General features: G+C 45.6%; 1 long non-coding RNA gene across 1 annotated transcript in view; it reads left to right on the plus strand.

The window, feature by feature from the left end:
- The first annotated feature begins 3,879 nt into the window (after positions 1-3,879).
- LOC127492122 (uncharacterized) overlaps positions 3,880-14,539 on the plus strand; it is a 67,011-nt gene continuing 56,351 nt past the window's right edge. The window contains exon 1 of the long non-coding RNA XR_007921195.2: positions 3,880-4,093. This is a non-coding gene — a long non-coding RNA (uncharacterized lncRNA). The remainder of the gene's footprint in view (positions 4,094-14,539) is intronic.

A 14,539-nucleotide genomic window follows, 5' to 3' on the forward strand; every position in this document is an offset into this window, starting at 1 on the left:
GACCACAGTCCAGCTATGTTAGCTTTTTTGCTACCATAATGAAATACCTGAGGCAACTGAACTTTATAAAGAAAGGAAGTCTATTTGGGCTCCAGGATTTGGAAGTTCAAGGGCTAGGGGCCTCATCTCATGGTGGCCTCCTGGCTGGCAGGGTCCTGAGGAGGCACAGAGCATCTCATGGCGAGAGATAGATGTGTCTAATTTTGTCTCTGTCTGCCTATAAGGACACTAGGATTGGATCATGAGGGCCCTACTCTAATGAACCAATCTAATTGAATCCAACCCTTTTCCAGGGGTCTCTCTGTCAACATAGTAGTTGGATTAGGTTTCCAGCCTTATCATTCACTTATGACTTTGGGGTATAAACTTCTGTCTGAGCTCAGGGAGACAACTCATACTCGAGCTGTAGCACTGTGTAATTAACACATCTGTCACTTCTACTTATAGTCTGGTACCATATTTGTATCCTTTGATCCACGTCATCCCATTTCCTCTGCTCCACTCACCACCCAAGCCCTGGCATCCTTCTCCTCTATGCCTCTGTAAGTTTTATCATTTTAGATCGCATCTGCGAGGTCATCAGTATTTCTCTTTTTGTGTCTTGCTAGTTCACTGAGCAACGTGTCCTCCAGCTCCATCCATGTCATTGAAAATGGCAGGATTTTCTTCTGTTCAAAGGTTGAAGTAGGTTTATGTATGTGTATATGATATATGAGTATACAAAGGGCTTCAAAAAGTTCATAAAAATTCACATTATCTTATTCCATGTTTCCATGAACCTTTTGAAGCCCTCTCATGTGTACTGCATGGGAACTGTTGAAGTTTGGAGAACCTCAAGAGCATTCAGAGAAGATTTGGGCTACTGGAAGATAGTATTTAATGAGGGCATTAAATTCAGCATACCATCCATTGTCACATGGGGAGAAATCTGAGGGCAAATGGGATTGGTTCTTTGAGATTCAGTCTGACATTAGACCTGTTAGCTCCATGAGACCAAAGTTCCCTGGTATTTCTTACTGTCAAATCCTCCATATGCTTTTTGGTACTTAACTTCTGGGATTATTTGATGTTGATGACACTGCCTCCTCTATCCCCCAAATCAGTGACTTATATGACAGAATTCTCTGTATCTTGTCTGCCTTGGGGGTTTTATGGTTAGATCCTTGTCTTCTGCATGGCTTTTGTGAGTACCCTTAGGTTTCTCTCATGCTTTGGGGCAGTTTTATTGATACCTTCACTTTGAGCCACCACCTACCTATGATGATGCCAAGCATCAAACTCTGCCAATTCTCTGCAAGACATCCTCCAAACTCAGCCTACTCCAGTTGGTTGTCTGTCTGCCAATTCTTCCTCGTGTATGTTCTTCAAATCCCTCCTCTCTGTCCCATCCCAGAGCTCAGTAACTGACCCCTGATACTGGGTTTTATTCCTTCCACCTCTTGCCCTTTGCTTTTTGCAAAGGTTTGATATTTCCTATACCTGGCCCTTACAGTGTTGTTCCAGCTCCAGGTGGAATGTTGCTTGCTGGAGATGTATACCACTAGCCACTATGGTAGTGAGTGGCTTTACCCAGGATGGGGCTCTGGCGTTGTACCTGCTTTCTCCCAACACTGCAGGTTCCTGGCTTTTATAGGAACTGCCAAATAAGCTTTATTACCTCTTTTTCCACCAAGGGAGTTCAGCACCACCCTGGCTTCAGGTCCTGATCCTGACTCAGGTCCTCTTCCATGCCTGGAAGCTTGTACCCCCTGGTACCCCAGAAATATCACACATTGGCCATTTCTGCCTTCTTGAGTGGGACACTGACAGACAGGTCCAGGGCTTTGACTCTGTTTGCCACTATGTGCTTCTCCTCTATGGAAATATTTGTCTGATTTTTCAGTGTGGTTTTGTTTTAAATGTGTGTCCCAAACAATTCCTGTATCCTTGCTGGGCCTAAAGTAAAACTAAGGAGCTCCAAAGTTGCACTCACAGGGCTGGTGCCGTGGCTCACTTGGTTAATCCTCCGCCTGCGGTGTCAGCATCCTATATGGACACCAGGTTCTAGTCCAGGTTGCTCCTCTTCCAGTCCAGCTCTCTGCTGTGGCCCGGGAGGGCAGTGGAGGATGGCCCAAGTGCTTGGGCCCTGTACCCCATGGGAGAGCAGGATAAGTACCTGGCTCCTGGCTTTGGATCGGCGCAGCGCCAGCTGTAGCGGCCATTTGAGGGGGGAACCAATGGAAGGAAGACCTTTCTCTCTGTCTCTCTCTCACTATCTAACTCTATCTATCAAATAAAAAAAAAAGTTGCACTCACAATATCCTTTTGCTGGGAAAAAAGCTCTTCCAAATGCATTTTGGCATTCCCATGCTTGTCAACTAGCTTGTGCACCATGAATTTTGGTGATTTATTAGCTGAGACATGGGCCCATTGGAGACACAGAGACTTAGTGAGAAAATCCAGGTTCCTACAAAGCCAGGAGAAGCTTTTCTTCTCTGATAGTGAGGCCTCCCCCAGTGAGCCCTACTCCCCAGTGTTAAATAGTCCTTGTGCTAGAAGGAGGACTGATCCTCTTAGTGTCAAAAAGCAGCCTGATTCACTTAGGAGCCAGTGTGTTAGTGTTTGAAGAAAGAGTGCTGTCCTGTAAGCAGCTCTGTGGCTCACCAGATAATTTGGTATCCCCAAATTTGGGTTCTGGGGCCAGCAGGCCAGTGTTTCCCTTTAGCAAGCGGCTCAGTGGCTGGGCTGGTTGCTGCTGGGATACCTGAGTGTGAAAAGCTCATCTCATCATGCCTAGAGGTGATAATCTGCTTGGGGCTCATCACTACTCCCTGTGGAGAAAGAGGAGTCAATTTGTATGCTCTCAGCAGGAAACTTTGTCAGTGGCTTGTCAGAACTAAAGGGTGTGATTGCAATCTAACTTCAGTGTCACTTTTGACTCTTCCCTGTGCTGTTCTCTTTATCTCATGAGTCATAGAAATATTTTGATGATTGCTGTAAAGTCTCAGGCTGTTTGTACTTAGCTCCTCCAAGCTGGAAAAGCTTGATCCCACTGTAGAGTGAAATTGAGTGCCACGTGGTTATGCTTTGCCTGTCTAGCCCACGGCCTCGGGGCTTTCTTTACCCTGTGTTGGAGGTTTTGAAGGTGAGCCTGGGGTGCATGGGGGCATCCCTGTCTGATATGTGTTGCTGCAATGCTCACTCAGGGTAGTTTAGGAGACAATGGATGTTTTTGCCTCTCCAGCATCCCTGCTTCCATCCTTCTAGGAACTGGGTACTTCTCTCTCATGGAGAATTTTCCACAACCTGAGCCTGGTCCACCCTGCCACACTGGAGGCCTCATGATTCAGGAGAGATAGAGGAATGGGCACCCAACCTTAGAGAATCTTCCAAGGATATTTCTGTTGGGATCATCAGAAAGTCCTCATTCCACTGGGATTTGGAGTTGGCAAGTCTCCCCACCTTTGGAGAACACCTGTCCAGCAGATGGAGACAGAGGCAGAGTTCTGATGACCTTGTTTGAGACATTATAAGCACCTTTGCCTGTAATCCAATGCATCCAGATGTGTAAACCCATGGATTGCTTTCTTGATTTCAGCTAGGTTGGATCAAATTATATTATTTGAGATTATTAAATGTTCTGGCTCTTATGTATGGAAGTTAGGATGAGAAGTCACAAGAATTCTTGGTTGCAAACACCAGGTACATATTCATTCCTTCCAGGTTCACACTGTTTATGATACATAGCTGGCCCTCAGGCATTCTCAGAGTAGATATTCATCAAGCTTATTGGATGAGCATTGACGTTTGGAATGTCTAAGGCTTCAGTTTTTTTTTTTTTTTTAAATAAATGCTGAAGGTGCCAAATAGTCCAGATTAGGGAAAGAAGGGGAAGGAAGAGGACCACGAACAAGAATGCCTGCTCAGCCTAGGAACAGTACAGGAAATGGAGCTGTTGGGTGCCTATTGTAGGAAGGGTCAGCAACTGAGAATGCTCCTCTGACATACTTTGTTCCTACTCACCCAAGGCTGCTGAGATGTCCATTGACCCAGAGAGTCAAAGTGTTTTCTCCACCGTGAGATGATTGAGAACTCAAAATCTCCCAGTTTTCAGGTGAGGTCTCCATTCATCCAACTTCCTTTTTACCTTAAGAAAAAAAGATTAACCTACTAATTAGCATAACTGGGTCTACAAACTGCAGGAGAAAATGTCCCACATGTAGGTGATATAGTGTGTGTGGTCTGTGTGGTGGGGAGCCTTTGTGGAGCAGGTGGGCTTTCTAGAAGGTTAAAGGGAAGAGGACAGGACAGGGAACTGCTGAGCCTCCCTCTTCTCACTAGGAGCTGTGGCAGCTGTGATTCAGAGCGCATAGATGCAGTCAAGCATTTGGGAAAAGCAGAATGAATTGGGTTGGGGGACCAATCAGTGATCAGGGATCTTTTTTGTGTGATAATAAGACCCCTAAGTCTTAATATGGGTCTAAACAACATTGAAACTGTCATTGGGGCACAGCATAGGGGATGTCAGGAGGATGGGACAGTTGGTGGGGGAGGAAGTGGTTTCGTAGGAGAATGAAAGAGAAGCAAGGGAAACCCTCTCTTTGCCAGCAGCTGCCTGCAAGGTGGGTAAGCAAGGCATGATGGGGTTTTGGGCTTCTAGGGAGACCCTGGATCTAGGTTCTTATTGTAGTGGAGCACCACTGATCAGAAATTAGAGGAACCCACTAAGTTAGTATGGGATTTCCTAGCACAAGGTGGTCCTACTCAGCTAACCCATCCTACCCATGGTTGACATTTGAATGGGAAGAGCATGCTGCCAACCCTGTGTAGGAGGCAGCCACTTTGGTTTGTGTGGCTCGTTCCCTGTCTGTCTGCTTGCAGTGTCCAGTCCACTCCTCCCCAAACTCAGCTCTGGAACTTTCATTCAGTGCCTACATGTTGTGTCCAAGCTTGGTTGGCAGGACAAGAGCTGAGCAAGGCACAGATGTGGCCTCTGCTCTCACCTTTCTGACTTCCCCATACCCTTAATCTGCGTCAGATTCCCCTTTACAGGAGCTAATGACTGAAGGGTGTACAAGTTTGTGTTCCTGATTGAGACTCTGCTCTCTGTCTGCAGCCTCCAGTCAGCCTCCTCCCCGTCTCCTGTGAGCAGCCTCTGCCAGGGTGATGCGGTTCCTCTGGCTGGCCGTGGTCGACAGGAAGCCCTCTGGCTCGCCTCCACACGATCAAGGTCATCCCACCACTCTGCCAGCCTGGTTCCCAAATGAGGAGGGTTTTTGAAGGGCCCCTAAGCAATCATTTGCTCCATTAAGTTAATGCATGAAAACAAGGAGAGGGATCTTATTCTAGCAATGAATTTCATAACACATGTGAGACCCTGCTGGTATTAAAGATGGGAATACATGGGCAACAGACATATGATAAATTATTTCTGTCTCATCCATTTGTTTGAACAATGCATATATTCGTGTGAAACCCCAAGCTCGAAATAGAGACAAAGAGCTGAACATAGTAGCTAAAAAAGACCCTCCCCTTCACTGACCCCATAGCACACCATTTGAACTATAGAGTAGCTGGTGTTGTGGCACAGCAGGTTAAGCCGCCACATGCAACACTGGCATTCCATATCTGCACATGTGTTCAATACCTGCCTGCTCCACTTCCCATCCAGCTCCCTGCTAACGTGCATGGGAAAGCAGCAGAAGATGACCCAAGTACTTGAGCTCCTGCACTCATATGGGAGACCTGGGTGGAATTCCAGACTCCTGGTTTTGGCCTGGCCCAAATGTGGCCTTTTGGAGAGTGAACCAACAGATAAAAGATCTCTCTCTCTCTCTCCAAATAAATAAATTTTTTTAAAAATAGAATTTAAAGGCTGGCACCGCGGCTCAGTAGGCTAATCCTCTGCCTGCAGCGCCGGTACTCCAGGTTCTAGTCCCGGTTGGGGCGCCGGATTCTGTCCCGGTTGCTCCTCTTCCAGCCCAGCTCTCTGCTGTGGCCCAGGAAAGTAGTGGAGGATAGCCCAGGTCCTTGAGCCCTGCACCTGCATGGGAGACCAGGAGGAAGCACCTGGCTCCTGGCTTCGTATTGGCACAGCGCGCCGGCCATAGCAGCCATTTGGGGGATAAACCAATGGAAGGAAGACCTTTCTCTCTGTCTCTCTCTCTGTCACTGTCTAACTCTGCCTGTCAAAAAAAATAAAATAAAAATAAAAAATAAAATTAAAAAAAATTTTTAAAAAAGGGAATAACTTTGTAAAAAAAAAAAGTGAATTGAACATAAATAAAGAGGTGCAAGTAGCTTCAGGAGTGATAATAAGGCCTCCATCCTGAATCTCTCTAGAGCCTCTCAGGGGTTCTTAGAACACTTGATTGTGGGGCGTTTTGTTTTGTTTTGTTTTAAGATTTATTTATTTGTTTGAAAGGCAGAGATGGAAGGGCGGGGAGAGAAAGAGACAGATGAGTCTTCCATCTGCTCATTCACTTCCCAAATGGCTGCAATGGCTGGGGCTGGGCCAGGAACTTCTTCTGGGTCTCTCATGTGGGTGCAGGGGCCCAAGGACTTGGGCCATCTTCTGCTGCTTTCCCAGGTGCATTAGCGGAGAGCTGGATTGGAAGTGGTGCAGCTGAGAGTCAAATAGGGGCCCATATGGGATGCTGGTAATACAGGTGGAGGCTTAACATTCTACACCACAGCACCAGCCCCAGAACACACATTTATGTTAAACAGGGGCTTCCAGCACTGGGCTCCTGGGCACAGGTGCGTGTGATTTCATCTCAGGTTCCTGGCGGGTTTGTGTGGTCTGTTAACACAGGTGACCCAAACGGGACATGGGCTGAGGAGGGTGGGCTGTACTTGAGACAGCAGCGTTACCCCAGTTGCTTTGTTGTGTGTCAGGGCTGGGGGAGAGCTGGGCAGCTCCTCCTTGGAGCCCTAGCCTCTCTTAGAAGTCTCGAGTGTTGTTTCCTGGGCTGCCTCCGTGCGTGGTGCCGTCTCCTGCTTGGCTTCACCACGAAGCGATTTCCTTTCGGGCACCTGGGGCAGACGCCATCACACCACGAGACTCCTTCGCTGAGTCTCCCTTGTGGCCAGGAGCTCGGGCTGGCTGACATGACTGAGCCAATGCTCCAGGATTCTGCTGGTTGACCAAGCTGGTCAGCTGAAAAAGTTCTTAAAAATGTCCCAGGGGCATGTTTTTATTTTGTGTTGTTTTTGAAAGGATAAATATTCCTAAACACAGATGTCAGAAAGAAAGCACTCTAGGACTTTTATAAAACTGGCCATGCTGCAGATTTTTTAAAAAAAATTAGTTAAAAGACTAGAAATTATGGTGACAAAAATATGTCTGCTAATAGTTTACTGTCTGGCTTGAGTGAGTTTAACTTTAAGGTGTGGTAGCTGTGGAAATTTACCGTGAGTCACTGCATAATAACCGGCTATGCCATCAGCCATCAGCCCACACACGATTTTCCAGCCCTGAACTCTTGAATGTTTCTTACAAAAAGAAAATAATACAGCCATATGTTTTATTCTAGGGATGAAGTGGTTGGCGTCACTTTAGACTTTGCTGCAGACTTGTGAATTTGGTGTTTCCTACCAAATTAAAACGTATGGAGCAAGTACCTCCTTTTAAGCTGCCAACCACCCATCTCCTTTAAGAGAAAAACCACACAGAGACAGGCCGTGGTCTGTAGGTGGACCTACTCCATTGTGGGGTATTTGCTTGACCTGGATCGTCTCTCTCCAAATGGCCAGCTCAGCTCTTAGAATCGTAATTACACATTGGAAGGAAGACTAACTCAGCAAGCACAGATGGTTATCTCTTCACATGCTTCATTTTCTTCATTACCTTGGCCTTCTGTTCTCTTTCTGGGGTTCGGAAACTGTACATATTCTCTCTTCTGGACTGAATCAAGGCCACAAGCCTGGAGGTCATAAGTGGACGTTCTTCTTTCCCTCACACTGGGCTTACTCTCCAGTTCTAATAGTTATTCAAGCACAATTGGGCTGGGCCCTTGGAGAGCCCATTTGCATTGTATGCATGCATAGGAGACTAATATAATCCTATCTCCACCTGAAATGTCTTTTTAGCTCATCAAAACCCTCCTCAGCCTCCTCAGCCATTGTGATTCTGCTAAAATTCCCCTCTTTTCTACTTCCATGCTTGTCCTTGTCCTTGCTTGAAGATTTCTGGGGCACTTGCCATATAGATCCTTTTTGGATGTCATGCAGTTCCATTTTCAGTGCTTTAAGAATCTTTTTGTTATTATTTAAGAGGCAGGAGCAGGCAAGTGAGATAGCATGTGTGAGAGCAAGAGCGAGAGCAAGATAGAGAGTAGGCGGGCTTTCATCTACTGGTTCACTCTTCAGATGTTCACATTGGGCCAGGACTGGTCCATTCTGAAGCTGGAAGCTGAGAACTTAATCCAGGTCTTCCACATGGGTGCACAGACCCAGTTACTTGAGGCATCACCACTGTTTCCCAGAATGTGCACTAGCTGCAAGCTAGAGTAAGCAGCCAGGGCCAGATTTTGACCCCATGTGCTCTGATAGGGATGTGAGTGTTTTAACCAGCATCTTGACCTCTAGGCTAGATGCCTCCCCTGTTCAGTGCTTTCCATTTATCTTACCATGTGTTTATATCACTTCCTTAACTAGTCTATAAACTCACCAGTGGAAGAAAAATGCTTCATCCCTTTTTGTAGTTCTCATTTGCCTAGCATCTGGGGCATGATTTCTGACAGATTTGCTAAGGTAATTGATGTGTTCATGAACTCTCATTTAGGGCAAACAGGGTGCACGTCCCTATGTGAGGCACCTTTGCTTACATCACTTCATTTCATCTTCTCAAGGACCCTAGGAGCTCAGTAGTACTGCAGGTTTTTTTTTTTTTTTTTTTTGTGTGTGTGTGTGTGTGTGTGTGATGGCACCAAGCCATAAAAGCATCCTGGATGTTCCGTGCCAGGAAATGGTAGAGCCAAGTTCAACCCGATTCCAGATTGAATATATGTGCATTGCCATCCTTATAATAGAGTGGAATCATTCAGAGGCTAGGAGGCAGGGAAGCTTTGTCTTCTTGGAGGGAAGTCTGCTCAGGAAGTCAGCTCCTCAAGTGCCGAGGAACTGTTGAGGGCCTGCCGGGACTGACTGTGCAGCTGCTGGGGAGCGTCTGCCAGCTGGCAGGATCCACGGGACTCCCAGGGGTCTGTCTAAACTCTCTGCTGAGTTCTTCTGATTAGATCCTTGTTATGCTAACTGATATCATGGGCTCCTAATGCCTGTGGGCTAGGAGAGGGCCTCTGCAAGCTGTCTTTTATTTTCCTTGGCTTGTGATCCTTCCCACTTGATGGACATGTGTCCTTTGCACTGTTCCTGCTGCAATTTATCTTCTAGACTGCACTTGCTGTCTTGAGGACAAGAAGGTAGCCTCAAAGATCCTAGGTGGGGTTTGGGGTCCTTGAGTCCACAGTGCATGAGGCAGCTTGCTGCAAGTCTGTGTGTTTGTGTCCACAGAGCAAACACTGAAATTGCACAGCTGGGCTGTTGGGCTGTCACCCCATGCAGTGTGTACTGTACACGATGAGAAACCTTGGTGCCTAGCAAGAGAACTCTATGACAAAAGAGAAGACTTGGCTAACATACTCTTGTGGTTTTAGATAATTTTCCTTTGTTAGTCAATAAACCAGTCTTTGAGGGTGGGGGGATGTGAAAAGTTTCACCCAAACACGGCAGAGTTTCTCAGTGTCAAATGTCTGTCACAAATTTTGCTTGTGGTCGCGTCCAAAGCCTACAATTTAAAAAAAAAAATGCAGCAATTATCTCAACCAAAGTGCTATTGAGTGCACTTTCCAGTGGTTGGTCCTCAGGCCCCTTTCCCAACAATGTTTTCCTCGTGCAAAAAGCCCAAAGGAGCGTGTGCGTGGCTCCTATAGCCGAGAAGTCAACTCCGCGGAAAATTTGCATGCTGTAATTGAGTTGCCGGGAAAACTCCAGACCTAATTCTTTAGGCTTGCAATGGTTGTGACTCCCTGCAAGCCTTTCAGGCTGATAGTGGAAATGGCAGTCAGACTCCACTGATCTTTTATAACTTAGTTGTCAGATTGGACCTCTTTAATCCAGCTTGGATCCCCTTTGCTTTCACGAGGTGGCAGCTGGTCAACACTCAACTTACTGTTTGAACTCCTACAGGGTGCTTTGCTTTTATAACTCATTTGGATGTAGGTCATGTATTGCCAAATATTATGCTATGTTGAATTTGGAGTATAAGGACACCTTGTGACTGTGGCAATATGGCGAGATCTAGGAGGGAAACAACTTTCTCATATTTTTTAGAAAATTGGTTAGTAAAGCTGAAAATTATTGAACGCATGAACAAAGAGAGGATGTTGCATTCCTTTGAAATGTTTTGAGTGCGGAACTGTGATTTAGCCCTGTGTGCATACCTGAGTTGGAGGTCTGATTGGAATGAAATTGAAGAAGGAGCCCCTATAGAATTCTTGTTGATAACTTCAATGAAAATTTGTTGGGCAATCATTCCTGGTAGATAGGTTGAATTTAATATATCATGAAACTGCAGAGGTTCCTTATTTTTCCTAATGCTTAAAAATGTAACATGAACATGAATATTCATTGTGTGTGTGTTGGGTGCTGCGGTGGGGAGCACATTGGACACATTATTGCGTTACAGTGAAGCCACACACAATTGGTGCCCAACTTAAAGGAAGCATCCATCATGCCATCATTCCACATGCTGGACCCTGGGATACTTCCTGGTGTATTGGGTACTCTTTCCTCTGAATCCTTCCACAGTGGAGCGTTCAACTATCCAGGCTTGAAGAATGCCAAACCCATTCAATCTTGAGATCTGGAGATGAGAGTATGAAGGGGATGCTTTTTTGAAAAATAGGATTTAGGCTGAAGGCAGGTGAAAACTTCATTCTGGAGATTTTGGGCTGGCTGTCTCCATGGTCCTGAATTCTCAGAGCTAACTAGAGGCAAAAAAGAAAAACTGAAATTAACCTCTGGAAGTTTGTCACCTTTCTTCCCACATCCTGGCCAACCTTCCCCAAAATAGCATTACCTCTCCAAACAGGTGTCCCTTTGTACACAGGCTCTGTTTTCCCAACATCCTATCAGAATCTGTGTTCAACTTTCTCCTACTTTGGACCAAGTTCCACAGGCGCCACCAGTGAGGCATAGTTTGAACAACAGGAAGTACTCTCCTAGGCCGCATTTAGAGACATGAATGTAGGTTAAGGAGCTGGCCGTTCTGGAGGGTTCTTCATTGGTTAATTTTATTAATAAAACCTATTAATGAAATTATTAAATTTTGAGGGTTATCCTTAAGAGGGACTAAGTGAGGGTGAGATGATGAGGCTGATGAAATAGGATAGAGTTGCAGAGAGAGTGATAGAAGAGGGGGCTCTTTGCCATCTACAGAAAGAGGCCAAGATGATTCTAGAATCTGAAGGTTAGGAGATACAGGTGATCCAGGCTTCTGGTGCCTGATTTTATCTTCTGCACCTCTCTGCCTGATGATCAACTGACCTTGGTCTTCATATCCCTAATGGCAGAAAACTCACTACTCAGAACTACAAACCATGGAAGCCACTTTTAAATATTTCAAATGGAATGGTTTAAGACCTCCAGAAGGCAGAACATCTGGGAAGGAATGAGAACAAGGCATTCTTTTGGTTCTCTATCGCCAGAAAAAAAAAATCCTTGAGCGATGTCGCTCCCCCTCTTCGTGGAGGAATGACACAGGACCCTGCGCTGTTCTTTTGTCTGCTCGGCCCTCCCCGGGTTTTCTGCTGGTTCTTCCCGGGTTGGCTACCGTCCCTTCCACCTCCGTGGAAGGGCGGTTCCCCCTGCCACTCTCCCCACTTCCGCGGGGGAGCGGCACACCGCCGGCCTGCTCTCTCGGGGGCTGCTCAGATGTTCCTCAGGTGTTCCCGGTGCATGTTGTCTCTCTCCTCCTTTATAGTCCTCTTCCACCAATCCCAACTCTGCTACCCACACGCCGAGTACGCTGCTCTCCTCCAATCAGGAGCAGGTCCTACAGTTTATTGGTTGAACTGGAGGCAGCTGTGTAGAAGCTGTTTCCTCCTCTCCCAGCGCCATATTGTGGGAGAGCAGATGCATAGAATAAGTCTTAATTCCAGTAACTTAGTCTAGTCCGAATTGCTCCCAGTTGCTCCCCACAGAGTGAAATCTGAGGATAGTTGGAAGTTGACTTTTATGCCAAGTATAAGTTTCCTACTGATATCAAGATATGCTGCATTTATTTATACTCACTTGAATAAGGTTCTTTGGTTACAAGAAATATAAAATCTCTGAGGCAAGTTCAAGGAAAAAATATCCGAGGTAAGAATAAGATGGTCCATTTTATTGACCCTTAAGAACAAGAAACAAAGTATGGGCAGACCACTGAAGTTGAAACTAGAAATTCTAGAACCAGGATTAAAGAGTACCTTATAGTTTCCTTTACTTGTCCCTATTGCTTTCTTCTTTTCTTCAGCTTGGCTCCCCTAGCCCATCTACTCCTGACCTCTCCCCCATAGTTTCTGGCTGACAAGTTACCTCCTGTAATCCCAGCTCTACTTGAACTTCCCTCTCACCCTCTCACCCTCTCACAGAAGATTAATCTCTCTCTATCTCTTAGTTCTAAGTCTAGAGAAACAGCTTGGCTGCATCCCATCATTGGATTGGCTCACCTGGCATGTCTGGTCCTGTTCCAATCATCCACAGCTTATGGAACACAGGGCTTCATGGGTCAGTGGAGACAGATTCTTTAAGAAGTATGTTAGGAAAGGCAACACTTAGACTGCCTATATTAGACACTCATCTTAAATAAAAAAAAAAAAGGAAGATTATCTAGTTGTCTAGTTGTGGGATTTTTAGCCCTTCATAAAAGCAGACTTAACAAAAGTCCTCTGAATCTTACTTCATGGGTCCCTATCTAGTCCCTTTTATTTGATTCCAGGTTGTTGTCTTCTTTATGATGACACAGAACCTCCATCTGTCGCTTATTTTAATTTGCTCAGTTCTACTTTGCTTTACTTAAACATGTTTGTGTTTTCTTTGGTCTACAAAGTTGAGCTGTTCTTTCTTCTTCCTACTCTTGCTTTTTCTCAGAACTCTGAAAAGCGCTTTTAAAAAGTTGCCCCCAATAGACTCTATCTTATGTAGTATATAAATGTATTTTTAAACAGAAAATTCAGAATTAGTTTCTGGTGTCATGTCCTATCTTTCAGGATGCATGTTCCTCTCTGCCTGGGGTGCAGAGCGTGATGATAAATGAGAAACAATCATTTCCCACATCTCAGTAAAATAAATATTCTCCTTGAAACAGCAGGTGATTAGATCTTCATTTTGATGTATACTGCAGTGTCTTCAGAAATGAGCTAAAAGACCTGATTTCAAAGAGATTGCAAATTTCTAGCCCAGGAATATGTTGAGGTATCTGCAAGGTTCTAGAAGGTCATGTGGAGGTGAAGGCCTGTGGGGCAGGGAGTCTGTAGGGGTGACTCCCAGCAACCTTGACTTAAGTCTGGACTCATGCCATTGACTATGGGTAATTGATTTTATATTCATTTCTACCACTTGTGGTGCCATTATTCGTCAAGGAGTTTGTTGAAGCATTAATATGCCTGAACCATCTCCCAGGTGGAGTCATGGCTTGATTCTCATAAATTATTAATCTTGGGGAAGAAAAGCTTGATTCAAAAATTAATTTGAGTAAACTTGGCTAGTTTGCAGAGAAACTTACATAAGAGGAGCATCAGTTAAAACCTGACGTGAATAAGAATGAACACGAAGTGCTTTGTCGGGAAATATCCCTCCTGCCTTTCTCAGCACAGTGTTGTTTTCCAGGAAGAGAGGCAAAGCAGTGTCACAGCTAAGAGCATAGCACCTGGAGCCAGATGTCTTCTGCTCTGATGCCAAGTCTGCTCTGTACCCAGCAGCATGTCTTTGCTGGAGCTCTTGCACTCCTCATTCTGTGCTTTGGTTTCCTTATCTGTAAAATGGGGTTGATAATCAAAATACCTCTCTTGGAAGATCTGCGTGGGAAATAAACATACTCTTGTTTTTGTAGATGAGGAAAAAAAGGCTCAGAAAGTCGCCTGTATGTCTAAGGTCACAGAGCTGGTGAGCAGATGAGTCTGAATTCAAGCTGCAGTCTGTCAGCCTCCCTTGAGGGCCATTTAATGTTAGTGCTGCTTCCTAAATATGCCCATCAAGGAGCACTACTTGGAAGTGCCTGATGAAGACAGGATTCCTAGGCCCTTAGAGTGGGGAGCAGGAATCTGTGATGTTAACAGGGCCCCAGGTGGTAAGATATGGCGGTGATCTAGCGAAGTTCCCCCACTCTCATGCGTGTAAATGGATTTAGATTCAGAGCTCTTTTACTTCCTCTCCCCACTCAGGGCTTCCCAACTCCCAATCCTCTAGCCCATCTTTTCCTTCCCAAAACATTCCCTGTTTCCCCACAGTGCCTTTGAGAGGAATGGGAACTTTACTCATCTTCTCTCTGAGGTTTCTCAGACCATTTATGTGCCTG

Source organism: Oryctolagus cuniculus, chromosome 9 (genome assembly GCF_964237555.1).
Source record: "Oryctolagus cuniculus chromosome 9, mOryCun1.1, whole genome shotgun sequence".
Lineage (NCBI taxonomy): Eukaryota > Metazoa > Chordata > Mammalia > Lagomorpha > Leporidae > Oryctolagus > Oryctolagus cuniculus.